This window comes from Myotis nattereri (assembly GCF_964212035.1).
Source record: "Myotis nattereri genome assembly, chromosome: 7".
Taxonomy (NCBI): domain Eukaryota; kingdom Metazoa; phylum Chordata; class Mammalia; order Chiroptera; family Vespertilionidae; genus Myotis; species Myotis nattereri.
In genome coordinates, this window is record NC_138082.1 from 31,359,432 (window position 1) to 31,373,685 (window position 14,254).

The window sequence follows — 14,254 nt, forward strand, 5'->3', positions numbered from 1 at the left end:
CACTGTCTTCACCTCTACATCTTGTCCCACTGGAAGGTCTCCAGGGGCACTAATGGGCATGGAACTGTCATCTCCTGGGATGTATTTTTTCTTCTGGACCGCCTCCTGAAGGACCTACCTGAGCCTCTTCTTGAGGAGGTGTCACTCTTCAGAAAGCGCTAAGATGCTATGACAGCCCCATTGTCATCAGGCGATAGGAATTTTAATCTCAGGAGGTCAGTGTCCTGTAAGCCATCTGTCATTGACCGAAATGTTGTGCAGTTCATGACTATATTCTTTCTAGACCCAGATTAGGCACACATGCTTTCAGCAAGTCTTTCATCCTTGTCTTTCCCACTAGTGAGCAGAGAGGACGTGTGGCTTAACTAGTAGAAAATGTGTGATTGTCCCACGGCCCTGAGGCCTGTAGGTTCATCTCCACAGTTTTGCTGCTTCCTTCAAAATAGTAATGACAATAATGAGGATACCTTTGTAAAGTGCTCTACAGAGTGCCTTCATGGACAATAAGTCATTGAATCCCTTCCATCCAGACCATCTCCTGAGGTTGGTAAGGGTATTACTGCAGTTATCCTAACATATGAGCAAGTGCAAACTCAGAGTTTCAAAGTATCGCATGATAAGTTGCAAAATGAAGACTCCTGGATCTCTTGACTTGTATGTATTGCCACCTTCTCAGTGTTACATTCTAATTTAGTCTGCTCCCCAAACTAACACTTGGCACCCTGCTTGCTCCTGTGGGGGCTCAACTTGCTTTTAACTGACACCGATGCACCAGTCTGCTTCCCAAACCCACTCAGCCACTTTATAAGGAAGCTGAGAGTACCGGGCTGGGGCTCCAGGAGTTGTGGGAATAGCTGGAATGTTCTTTGCTTTGTTGGGACTCTGGGCTCTGCAGTTTTCCATCCTGTATGCTGTGACAGCAGGTTTTAGGTTTGAAACATGCCCAGGTGTTTTACATGTAAACACAATGTTCAGAAGATGTGTCCTCATCAACAGGGATTAAAAAGAAATAATATATATATATTTTTTAAATATATTTTATTGATTTTTTACAGAGAGGAAGGGAGAGAGACAGAGAGTTAGAAACATCGATGGGAGAGAAACATCGATCAGCCGCCTCCTGCACATCTCCCACTGGGTATGTGCCCGCAGCCCAGGTACATGCCCTTGACCGGAATCGAACCCGGGACCCCTCAGTCCGCAGGCTGACGCTCTATCCACTGAGCCAAACCGGTTTCGGCAAGAAATAATATTTAATATAAGGTTGGTAGTAGTGCCTATGGACTCACTCTAGCCACCTTGGACCCTAAGCTGTCTGCTTCCTGAAGTCCTCTATGGTCTTTATTGTTTGTCCAAGTGAGAGGCATCATGGTTCCTACTTGGCTAACGTTAGGGAAGTAGTCAAAGCCCTCAATATGGCCTGCTTTTGTGTTCCCAATTTGAGATGACCACCATTGATAGTAGGACTCTCTCTGCACACTTTTGAGTCATAGGAAATAGGGTGGAAACCAAAAATCTAAGATAATAAATAGTTTGTGATAATTTTACATATTTGCTATTTTCTTCATCTCTCATGTGCTGGGTTGCCTGAAATCAAACTATCCAATTCTTATACTAGAGTCACTATTCTAACAGCCTGAAACTTTAAACATTTTTTTAATGCAGCCATTAGTTGATTTTTTAAAAATATTTTTTTATAGATTTCAGAGAAGGAGGGAGGGAGGGGGGAGGGGAGAGAGGGAGAGAGGGAGAGAAAAAAACATCAATGAATTGAACCATGACCTCCTGGTTCATAGGTCGACGCTCAACCACTGAGCCATGCTGGCTAGGCCATTAGTTGATTTTTACGGGACCTGAAGGACTGTCATACTACTTAGGTATCTGAGTTTCAGATGTAGCCTATCAGCTTGGTCTGTGATTGCACCTGTGTCTTCTCTGGGGATCTGCACAGCTATGAATATCTGACTGCTTCATTAAATCTTGTAGTTATGTTTGAGATTACAGGTTGAAATATACTTTTTAATATGCATGAATTTCACCTTACATCTCCTTTACATTACCTTGAGGGCATTAAATTGGTGTCCTTTAAGGCCCCTCTCCTAGGCTTGCTGATGGCTACCCTTTCTCTGTGTCTTCCCAGGACCTTTTCTCTGGTATGCATCCCTGGTGTCTCCTCTTCTTCCTATAAGGATACCAGCCATATTGGATTAGGGCTCTACCTTTATGACTTCATTGAATCTTAATTACTTCTTGAGAGTCCTGTTCCCAAATACTGTGAGTGTGGAGGGAAGGTAGGGGGAAGGGTTTCAAGCAACAAAGACAGCCTCTTGGGGATCAGGTTCAAAGGAACCACCAGCTTGGTTCTCAATTTTGAAATCCCTGCCTGGTTGGCTTCTGGGAGAAGATAGGGGGCACCTCTCCTGAGAATGTGGCTGTATAAAGATTGGTTTGGTTATAATTTTGTCATTTAGTTGTCTGATAACTTCTTTAGGAAAAACTAGAAGTGGAATGTTTGAGATTTCCAGTGGTTGGAATTTTTAAGGCCACAGATAAATGGAACCAAACAACACTCCCAGAAAGCCTTGCCGACTTACGCCCCCCCGCCCCCCAGCTTTGGAAGCCAGAGCTTTACAATGGGGTGCCAGAGCCTGAGTGGGTTACAGAAGGTGGACTGCTGAGGTGATCACCTTCTGTGTGTGCCCTGTTGTGCAAGCCCTGTATCCGAACCCTGTACAGCCCTAGATATTATCATTCTTTTTCATTATCACTAATCTGATTGATGGAGTAGTAATTCCTTGATGTTATATTGTTCATTTATTTAATTACCACTGTTTTTTATATGTTCATTATCCCATCACATTTTTTCTTTTGTTCTTTCTTTGTATTTTTGCTACTGGAGCTGTTGATTTTTTTTTTTTTACAGATTTGTAAGTACTACCTAGAAACTGCCATCAGAGGGCAGCAGTGCATCAGGGTGCTGAGGGTCTGGAGCTGGAATCTGAACCTTAAATACGTATTTTGCACAAAGGAGAGCCTGAGCCCTGAGATATTGACATCAGTGGACTCAGAAACTTAGGACTAACACAGACAAGGCGGTTAATTTCCTCTCCAAATTGAGTTGTTTGAAAATCTATGGATGGGGCAGAAACAAGAAGATGACTTTGAAAGGTCAAGACTATAGGTTCCAGAGTAGTAACTGAATTCTGTCTGATAGGAGACATCAAGGATAGAAGGCACTTTTTGTGTGGTGGTGACACTGCAGGGGTACTAGGTTGTTACCAGAATATGGTGTGTGTGTGTGTGTGAGTGTGTGTGTATGTGTGTATACATACGTGTATATGTGCAGATGCCTACCCCGCTCTCCAGAAAGGTAGCTGGATAAGCTTTCATATATACCAACCTGCCTGTATTGTTCTCAGTCTCATTGGGAAATTGAAGCAGCTGAGTAGGAAGGGTCTGGGTGGTGATGCAGAAATGTGGGGTTGGGGAGGGATGAGGACCTGTGAATGCTGCCCAGACCTCCTTTCACCCTTGGAAGCTAGATAAACCTCAGAGAGATGTGAAGCTCCTGAAATCATGTGCAGAATCATCCATGCACTTTAATCATTTTTAAAAATTTTAATTTTCAGTCAATTATACATTCAGAAGTCGTTGAAAAAGAGTAGAGAGGCCTCTTGTACATTTCACCCAGTGCCCCTCAGTGGTAACATCTCCTGTAATTTTAGTATAAGATCTAAACCAGGATGGTGACATTGGTGCAGTTCAGGCCTCATTTGGACACCATGAGTTTTACATGCACTTGTGCATGTTCATGATATTGTGGAGCTATGTGAGCGGCCCTGAACTCTCATCTTTTGGACTTCTTGATTTGTGCAAAAAGTATACCCATATTTATTTAAGTTATCATTAGTAGAGTTTTCTGTTACTTGCAGCCATAACATTCCAAGCATACATACAGTTGCAGGATGCAGAAAACATAATGCAAATTGGTTTAATTAAAAAAAAAAAAGGAAGGGGAGGAATATTGGTTCATGTAATAAAATCCAGAGGAATAACTGAACTGACACCGGAGGCTCATGGAGAGGGGAGGTGTCTGAAAAGAAATTGGAGGTGCTATTTCCAGGGGGAGGGGAAATAGATGCTGGGCAGTAAACCACAGTTGTCCACTACCTCTAGCAGGGGTTTTGTGTCCCTCCTTGGGGGTTCAGTTCTTACATAAGGGTGTGTGTGTGTGTGTGTGTGTGTGTGTGTGTGTGTGTGTGTGACAGCTGGGCAGAGAGCCCAGGAAGTCTCTAGCACAGTAGTGGTTCATGTCTCTAAGACCCTTCTGCTGCCTGTATGGTCTCTACATACCTCGGGATGTTAGGCTAGTCATGGTGTCTCTATTCATCCCCACTGGCTTGATGTATGTCTGCAGGAGACAGTGGGCTGCCAAGAAGCTGCTGTGGTTGAAATAGGGTTGTAGGTTTCAGCTGCATATGTTAGGTAGGAGTTGGGATGCATTTAGATAGGGCCTCCGCCCCCATCCACACCACGTTTACCAGCTGCCCAGTAGAGACATCAGTTTTCTGCTCTATTCTTCCCCACCCCCACTATTAAGTCCATCCATTCCAGTGCACCCAGAGGTCTTTAGAGAGAGACTTTACCAGGGCAAGTTTGCTTCTAGTGCCCCATGGTACTCAGGTTTATGGAAAAGGTCAGTGTTTCCGAAAGTGTGCTAGCCATACCATTGTGGTATGTTACTTATTTTAATAGATATGCATCAAATTTTAAACGCCCCAAATGCTCTTGTAATCCAAGAGATGGAATGTTGCAGCCACTAACAGCAACTCGATGTCCCCTGTCCCAATCATAGCTCCCCACCCCCACTGCAAGATTACTGCCTGGCTTTTATAGTAATCATTTCCTTATATTTCTTTATAGTTTTATCATCCGATGGTGCATTCCTAGAAATTTAGTCTTGCCCATTTTAAAAATTGTATCTTCTCCCTCTCTTTTAATCTATAGGTTCCCCCTTCATCCTTTCCTTTTATCTGTTGAAGAATCCAGGCAATTTAACTGTAGTGTTTCTCGCAGTCTGCTCCGCTGCCCTCTGTATTGCTGTTTATTGTCAGCCAGATCTAGTAGCTCATTCAGACTCAGCTTCTGTCTGTCTCTCTCTCTGGCCGCATAGTGTCAGGCTGCCTGTTCTCTGTGCCATTTATAACAATGGATGCTCAGTCCTTAGGTCCATTAATTCACTGGGGGTCCAAAATGCTGACATATATTGTTTGCATTGTGCTGTGATTCACATTTTATTGCTTATTAATTTTACCATTCCACACAATTTATAAGCAAATAGGCTTTGAGAGAATATATGGAGAGTGTTAAACAGATGATGGCAACATTGATGAGACTGTTCCAGTGTTTTGCATAAGGTAATGAGAAGAACCACAGCTGCCACCAGTACAAAATGATGGTATTTTAGTTCCATTATTTTTTTTTTATTTAGTTGCTGGAATTCTTTATAAACAGATGCTGCCTTCTATCTACCATGAGGTTACCCTGTGGTAGAGCTCATTTAAGAGAGGCAGGATAATATATGCTTCCTTTCTCCCCTAAATTTACCAGTTTGTAAAATAATAAACTGGTTCCTTATTATCTTCTGGAGATGACCAATTTATTTTCAGTATCATTATGTACTCATGGATTGAAATAAATTTTGATGAGTTTCAATTTATTGGAATTATTACTGTGATCAAAGCTCTGCTTGTCCTGTCTTGTGCTAGTGGGAACCCGTGTTTTACCCTAGTCTATGCATAGCCTTTCTCTCATGGTTCCCATGCAGTTGTTTATGTCAAGATGTTATAGACTCTTTTGAACATTCTCTCCTCAGATCTGCAATCAGTCATTTCTCCACATCGTCCTAACTTTTTTTATTTTATCCTCACTCAAGGATATGTTTTTAATATTTTTTTTTGTTAATCCTCACCTGAAAGTATTTTTCCATTGCTTTTTGGAGAGAGTGGGGTGGGGGTGGGGTGGGGGGGAGACAGAGAAAGAGAGAAAGAGGGAGAGAAACATTGATGTGAGAGAGACACATTGATTAGTTGCTTCCTGCATGCACCCCGACCAGGACCAGGGATTGAATCTGCAACTCAGGTATGTGCTCTGACCAGGGATCAAACCTGCAACCTTTTGGTGTAGGGGACAACATTCCAACCAACTGAGCCACATGGCCAGGGAAATATTACCCTGACTTTATGGACTCTATAAGAATGCTCATTGCTGCTGGTTTGGTCATTGTTTCTCAGCCTTTTCAGTGGGCAGACTAATTGATATAGATAGAATGATAGATAAAATACTTCATAAGTTTGATAGAATGATAAAGTACCTCATAAGTTCATACTGTTATTTCCAATTAAGTTTTAGGACTATCGATTTTTATTTAGTCTTTTTAAAATTACAGCTCTATCTCTCCACACTGAGAATCCTGATTTTTAGGACACAGGATAATCATTAAAATATCCCATAATTACTCATTTGTTTCAGGCAACATTACACACACAACAGGGAATAATTCTAATGCTCCTACCACCAAAATGATAACTGGAAATAGTTTAGAAGTTCTCACTGCAATTTTTATAGCTGTGTCTACATTGATCACTCTTATATACTATATTCTCTCCCCCCCCCTTTTTTTTTTAACAAAAAGTATATTTTTATTGATTTCACAGAGGAAGGAAGAGGGAGAGAGTGATAGAATCATCAGTGATTGATCAGGCTCCCACACTCCCCCCCACTGGGGATTGAGCCCACAACCCCGGCATGTGCCTGGACTGGGAATTGAACCGTGATCTCCGCGTTCATGGGTGGATGCCCAACCACTGAACCACACTGGCTGGCCCCGAATCCAATCTTCATCGTCACCTCTATAGTAATGGAGCTGGACCCTGTAACTATTTCTCCTTTGAGAGCTGGCCCAGTGTTAAACTGCTGAAGGGCACTGGAGGAGGAGGGGGTTTCTCTTCTGGATTCTAGTGTGCCTCATGCATGCTTGTGCAGCCTCCCAGTGCTCAGCTCCAACAGATGCTGGCAGCCAGGGGCACAGGCCACCTCCCAACAGAGAGCTTCCCTTTGCATCTCGTGGGGTGGCTCCTCAGCCCACTTCTCCACCTTTCAGTGAGTCAGGGCTCGGGCATCTTCTGAGGTTTTGAGTTCAACCCTGGGATGGGGGGGCCTTTCCTTGGTTCCTCAGTCTCAGCCCTACATGTAGAGGCTTCTCCATTTTTCTGCTACTCATTATATTCTTTAAAGTTCCTTTTACTCCTTCTTAGCCACTTTCCCTGTTACGGTTAGTAATTTATATGAAACTTCCCCTTTTAAAATCACTTTGTGGTTTCTCTTTCCTAAATGGGTCTGGACTAATGCAATATAGTATGAAATATTTTTTTTTCTTTTTTTAAATTTCAGGAAAGTGTCTGTGAATTTTAGTTTTTAGTATTTATCCTGTTCCCTTGCTATGAATTTCATTTTTCCCGGGACTCTTTGCCCATTTCCAATATTTGTCATTTTCTTTTGAATCCTTTTTATGTGTTCTTTCCTTTTTGACATAAAGCTTTTCCTACTTTTTACATTCTGTTTCTCATGTTTCTCCTAATTTAATCTTCATATCTGCAATAATTTTTTCTTTTATTCCTAAATCTGTACTAAGGGCTTTCACCTCATTTCTGAGTTTTTCTCATTATGGCTTTTATAATGGTTTCCCCTCCCCCGCCTTTGATTTGGAATAGTTAGTACAGTTTTGTTCATTGACTGTAAGGGTGTTATTTTGCTCCTTATCCTCTTTTTTTCTTCCAGACACTTAGGATGGGATTGGATATGTTAACGTAAAAAAAACCATTGAAACCTGTAAAGAATTTTTGTGAGTTTATTTGAGCCAAACTGTCGACATATGCCGGGAAGCAGAACCTCAACGAATTGAGATAGTGCTCCGGAGAATGGCAGGGTTACATTCGTATTTATACATGAAATTCATTGGTGACAGATTTAAGGAGGTGGGATTAAGCAAAGCGGGGGAAACCTCTGTGATAGGATAAAAAGTAAAATGATGGACACATACTTAGGTGGGTGCAGGATCAATCAACATGATAATGAAGGAATTTGTAGTATCTGCCCTGGCGCCCAGAACATTTGGTTATGCCCCAGGGGTTCCAGAAAAAGGGAAGTTACAAGTTACCCAGACACTTCAAAGGAATGTTATCTTAGAGGCAAAAAGGCAAATGGGCTCAGTAAGGATCAAAGTTGATCTTGTCAGTGAAGATACTGGCCTAGGACATAACTGCCCACCATAACTGCTTTTAGTCAAAGTTTAATTTCAGACCATCCTTTGTGGTTATTTTAGGTCTCTGAGTCTGCTAGGCTGCCACGCAGGCCTTCCCCGAGCTTGTCAGGTCAGCGTGTGGCCCCTTTCGTCCACACATCCCCCTTTTGGTCATAAATCAATCCAAAGGATGCATTGATGACCAACCTTTTGGTTGGATAACGGAGTCCCACGGTGCTAGGAAGGCTCATTCTTAGGATGTCTCAGTGTCAGCATGTCTTGCTGAACAGGTGGACCACTGGGGATGGGGCAAGACCATAACCTTAGATGGCATTTAAGGTCGAATTATTATTATTTAAAAAAGGGCAGGTAAATGGGAGGCAGTCAGGTCCTATACGTCCTGGTTAAAAAGTATTCTGGATCATTTCTAATTTTTGAGCCATCATGATCCGAGTCTTTTTGCTGTTTGTCTTAAGTTTTGCTTTTCTGCATCTAGTATAACATTTACATATCATGAACACAAAAATCACAAAGGTCTTGGTTACATCCCAGGGTTTGGAATGAGGAACCTGGTTTGCAAAAGAACAGTTTACAGAAGCAGAATTATAGTTCTGGGTCTCGGGGTCACTGGATTGACAGAAACACCTTATCCAGAGCCCTCGGGTCTTGAGACCACTGAGTTGCCAGGAACTCATTAAATTTAGAGTAATTGTGCTGCCCTGGCCTTGGGACCACTGAGTCAACTGGAATGCATTATCTGTGGTCACTAAAACAACCTAGGATAATTGCGCTGTCCTGTTTCCCAGGTACAGAAGAACGTGCTTTCCAAAACCAGTAAGATAACAATCAATGGGATGGTCATTCAATTGAATGGGATGATGTATACAATTCAGAAAATCAAATAACTTTTCCACTGCTAAGCAAAGCAAATATGTACCACACTTCATTCCCTACTGGTTTTATGTACATGAGCCAAATCATGGACTCATCTTTACTAGTTAGGGGATTGTACTACCCTCTAACTACAAGTAGTTAGACTGAATTAATTTTTCTAAACTGCCAGTTTGGCACATTTAATTTTCATTTACTCACCCCACTTATTTTAGGGGCATTCTCTATTCTGTTCCTGCTCTTCTGTCCCCTTGTGCATCTAGCCCCACTTGTCCCTGGACTTTCTCACTGGCTAGAAAAAAAAATGGTCTTACAGTTACCAAGTGCCCTAGTGCCATGGTCCCCATTAGTACTGTCCTCACTGAAGTCCAGTTCCACTCTTGCGGACGTCGAGCCTCCTCCTGGCTCTCACGGGTGAGGCCGCTGGCTGCCGGGATCAAGGCCGTTTCCTGGTGCAGGAGCTGGGAGTGGTGTAGCCAGGTCTGGATGCCGTCAGCAGGGCGACAGTGTATAGTCCTTTTCAAGTTGGGGTGAGTCCTTAGGTAGTGAGCTTCTTTACCCACACCGAGTCCCCAGGCTGGAAAGGATGTACGGAGTCCGAGGTGGCACTCGCAGGGCGTCTCGAACAGGCTTATGGGTGGCTTGTAATTTCTGTAAGAGATCACATCCAAGAAAGGGGTACAGGCATTCTGGCAAACACAGGAATTTATGAACCACCTGGTGGCCGCCTAACTGACATCAGAGGGGGTGGCAGAACAGTCTGCAGCTGTGGTCCCGGTAGCTCCAATAATGGTGACTTCCTGTCCTGAGAGGGGAGCTACCTTCTGAGTAACTACCAAGTGCTCTGCCCCTGTATCAACCATAAAGTTCCCAGTCTGGCCCCCGATTTTCATTTCAACCATCGACTCATGGGGGCCCATTTGGAAAGAGCCCAGTCTGTCCCAGTCAGAGTCAGCTGTTGCCAGTCCGAGGAGGTCTGCCTCAGGCGGCTCTGGCCGATAGCGCTGGGTGGTTTGGATGGCCTTGCCAGCTTCTTCTGGCCTGCTCCTGCCCTGCCTGCCTCTTCACTCCTGCTGCTAAACCTTACTCTGTCCCTTCTTACACACACAGAACCCGACCCAAGGCAGCAAGGTCTGAGCAATTTTAAAATTCCTTAACATACATTCTAAAAGAACTAATCAAAATAAGGCTTAATTTTTTTTAACTTCATTTGTCCTTGGGTGTGGACAGCAAATAACACTAATCAGATTGACATAAATGATTTAACCTTTGTTTAGGGAGGCAAGTGCAAATCATTTACTCCCAAGTGTCCTTGGTTTAAGGAAGATAGGATTTCTGCTCAGTTTCCCTATTTTACTTGTTTCAGCTTACTGGCCTATCATGTATTCAACTTTCTTTCAACATTTCTCTTTCCTTCTCATCACATACAAAACCTTCACAAATTTCACACTTTCAAGTTAGCCTTCAAAAATGCATAGCCTTCAAAAATGCATAGCCATGCCTCAGACCTTCCATTAAGTATTTCTCTTTACCTTCCTCCATCACACCTAAGCCATACTTTCCAGTTAGTTAGAACTCTTAGCCTTAATTTTTAGGTGACATGTAAATAATTAACATTCCTCAGATTAGTAATACATTCATATTTTTTTTTTTAAGAGACACAAACAGAAATTTTACTAGCTAAATAATTTTAAACAAAGACACATACTTAAACAATAAAGACAGATAACATTCCCCATTAAAAACTTTGAATCACCACAGCTAGCAATATCAGTTTGTGAGTATACAGGCCTTTTTTTTTTGACGTCATCTTGGGATAGCTGTCTGCCTTCGTGGACAGCAACTTCTCATCCTTGAAAGACCTCTGCTGTTTCTCGTCCTTGAAAAGTCTTTGATCTCCGCTCCAGATGGAGATGGGTGTCAGAGATGGAAGTAGATGTCCATTCACAGTCAGGTGCCTGGTAAGGTCGTCTCCAATGAGGTTGGAGAAAGTCTTTTATTTGGTATCTTTTCCAACACATCAAATCTCCTGGTTGTAAGCCATGATCTTTGAAATCTTCGTCGCCCGGAAGTGCACTGTGAAATGAATCTGTTACCAATTTTGTAAGTTCCTATAATGCAGAATGTCTGCTCTTTACTTTTCCTTATATTTGGGAAACAAAAGATTTAAAAGTCAACAATATTTTAAACAGTCATAAGAATAATTATCCTTAATTCATTTAGTCCCATAGTTATTTTTGTTTATCCCGATTATTTGCCAGTAGGTTTTGAATTCAGTTATTCCTTGAAGTTCTATAAATCTTCATCCAGTTCAAAGATATGACCTGCTTAAAAACCTGCAATTTAGATTAAGTCAGAGTCCTTTTCATGGGTTTTTCTAAACATATAATATACCTTACAAATGCATCAGAATAAAGCTGTCCACAAATGACAAAATTTAAAGGTGGCATGGTTGTAGATTTGATAAAAACTTTGCTTTTCTATAATATAAATATGTAAGATTTTAAAATGAGGCACATGGCTTATTGCAAGCAGTGTTTTCAGCATTGAAAATAATTCATAAACTCCCAATCTGTGAAAAGCAAACACCAGAGCATCACTGGCAGATGCCCCTATGGGGATCCTGACTCTTGGCTGTCCATTCCCTGACGGGGCAGCTGCTACCCTACCCCATTGAGAGCCTCCTGTCTGCACCTGGCTCTGCGAGTTCTTTGCAATTAAATTTAAACTGGTTTTTTTGTATTAAGAATTTCAGTTGAGATCACAGAGTTAATCCTCTTTCTTTCTTTCTTTCTTTCTTTCTTTCTTTCTTTCTTTCTTTCTTTCTTTCTTTTTCAGACCAATAAGCAGCATATTTTGAATTCCTAATTATTTCAGAGAAAGCAAAAATTATTTTCTCAAAAATTTCTACATTTTAGGCATCTAGCTACCACAGCTACACATTTCTCCCAATTCAACCCGAACCTTAACATCAGTAACATTTTTAAGAATAAACTTCAAAAATATAAGACACAATCAACCAACAGATTCAATTCTACCCTCTAGATTTCGTACGAGGCATACTCAGATCAACATTATGTATTATGTCACTTCAAAATACCTAGACATAAGTTTTTATCATTTGACTCAGTAAACTCTAAGGTCTCAAGTTCCCAGCAACTCTGGAAAACCACACCTGAGGCTGGCAAAACAGGCCTGGCCCAGCCCTTGACTTTAAAACGACCATTTTTCTCTGGGGAAAGTCAAGAAGCAAATTTGTAGCTACATAATTTCTTGAGATTCAAATCCAATTATTATTATTAAGTCATTTACTTCGGCAAATTTTTGTAACAGAGACAATTTTACTGAATTTTCTTTTGGAGGCTTGTTGCTAGAACAAGCCTGCATTTCTTCCCTGGGTAAAATTCGCCATTTTTTTTTTTCTAAGAAATAATCAGTCTTGGGTTTTATTCTGTACATGTGTGAAGAGACTCCAGTTTAAAACTCTATCTAAATGTCCAAAAAGAGGACAATTGCGCGCATTAGTTTTAAACCAGCTTTTCTCTTCACATGTGAACAGAAGTACCAGACGCATTTTTAAATTTTGTAAAACTTTTCAATTACGAGAAGGAGATTTTAAATCAGAATACTTGGGGAGGAGGCGTCCATATTGGACCACTATGAGTTCCCTTCTCCCCTTCCCCACATCCTGCTTTGGGGAAGTTTCAGCAAATGACTCAAATGGCGTATTTTCCCAAAGTCATGATTAATAGAAAGACATTTTAAAATTTTTTCCTATTTCACTACAACAAAGACACAAAAACATCAAGGCGCACAGAACACACTAAAGTTTACAGCAAAGAATGTCCAGCATTAGAAACTACCAAAGCAGTGTCTTTTGTCCCTGGTTCAGGAACTTCCCTTCTCTAGAATTTCAGTATATTCCCAATGGACTATTCAAAAAACAAACAAACAATGGGCTAAAGGAAAAACAGGGTGTAGACATTAATTAACTTCAGAATAGTTCTGAGACAGTCTCTAAAATTTTATTAATTTCCATCTTATTAGAATAAATTTTTCCTGTGCTTTTCTCTAGAAGCTTCCAATTTTCAAATCAAGATATGCTTCCCATGTACTCATTCAGTTTAATTTCAGAGCCGGCATTTTCTAATTTCTGCATGCAAAATATTAACATAGGTACCCCAAACAAACTGCATTTTAGCCATTTCTCAGTTAATATTTTAAAGTACTTGCAAGTAAAGGCTTCCTATCAGGAGTATTAAATGAGGGCTGGTGTCTCGGGAGTTTCTGGCCTTGGAGGCACAATTTCCCATGTTAATTTTTTATTATTATTGAATATCTGTAGTCTGAGCAAACTTTCTAGACATGTTATGCAGTGGGTCAAATGTGGCCTCAGTTTCTCTCCCGGCTGTCTAAAACCACAGGAAAGGTTTAGGGCCCGGGCAGACCAAGCCTTAAGGTGGCCCCCTAGATAAGCCATTTATACAGTGAAGGTTTTCTTATTTGCTCAGACTCTCAGAAAGCAATTCTAGTCTGAAGAGCCGAAATCAAAACCAGCCACCCATTTTTTCCTCCAGTCCTGCCTTAGCCTAGGTTCCGCTGTGAACCCTTAACCTGGGGTCCTAATCAACCCCAATTCCACCTCGAGGATTTTAAAACAGCTCAAATAAAGTCCGACCTTCCACCAAAGGAAGGGAAGGTTCTGGATCCAAGAGAAAACTCACCCAAGTTCACCTGGTACGGCGGGGAGCCGGCGGGGCTCAATGGGCCCCTTGCTGGATCCTAGCACCGAGTCCGAGCCCGCAAGGTGGTCCCGGGTGAGCTTCTTTGGAATCCTGCCGCGACTACGCCAATTAATGTTAACGTAAAAAAAACCATTGAAACCTGTAAAGAATTTTTGTGAGTTTATTTGAGCCAAACTGTCGACATATGCCGGGAAGCAGAACCTCAACGAATTGAGATAGTGCTCCGGAGAATGGCAGGGTTACATTCGTATTTATACATGAAATTCATTGGTGACAGATTTAAGGAGGTGGGATTAAGCAAAGCGGGGGAAACCTC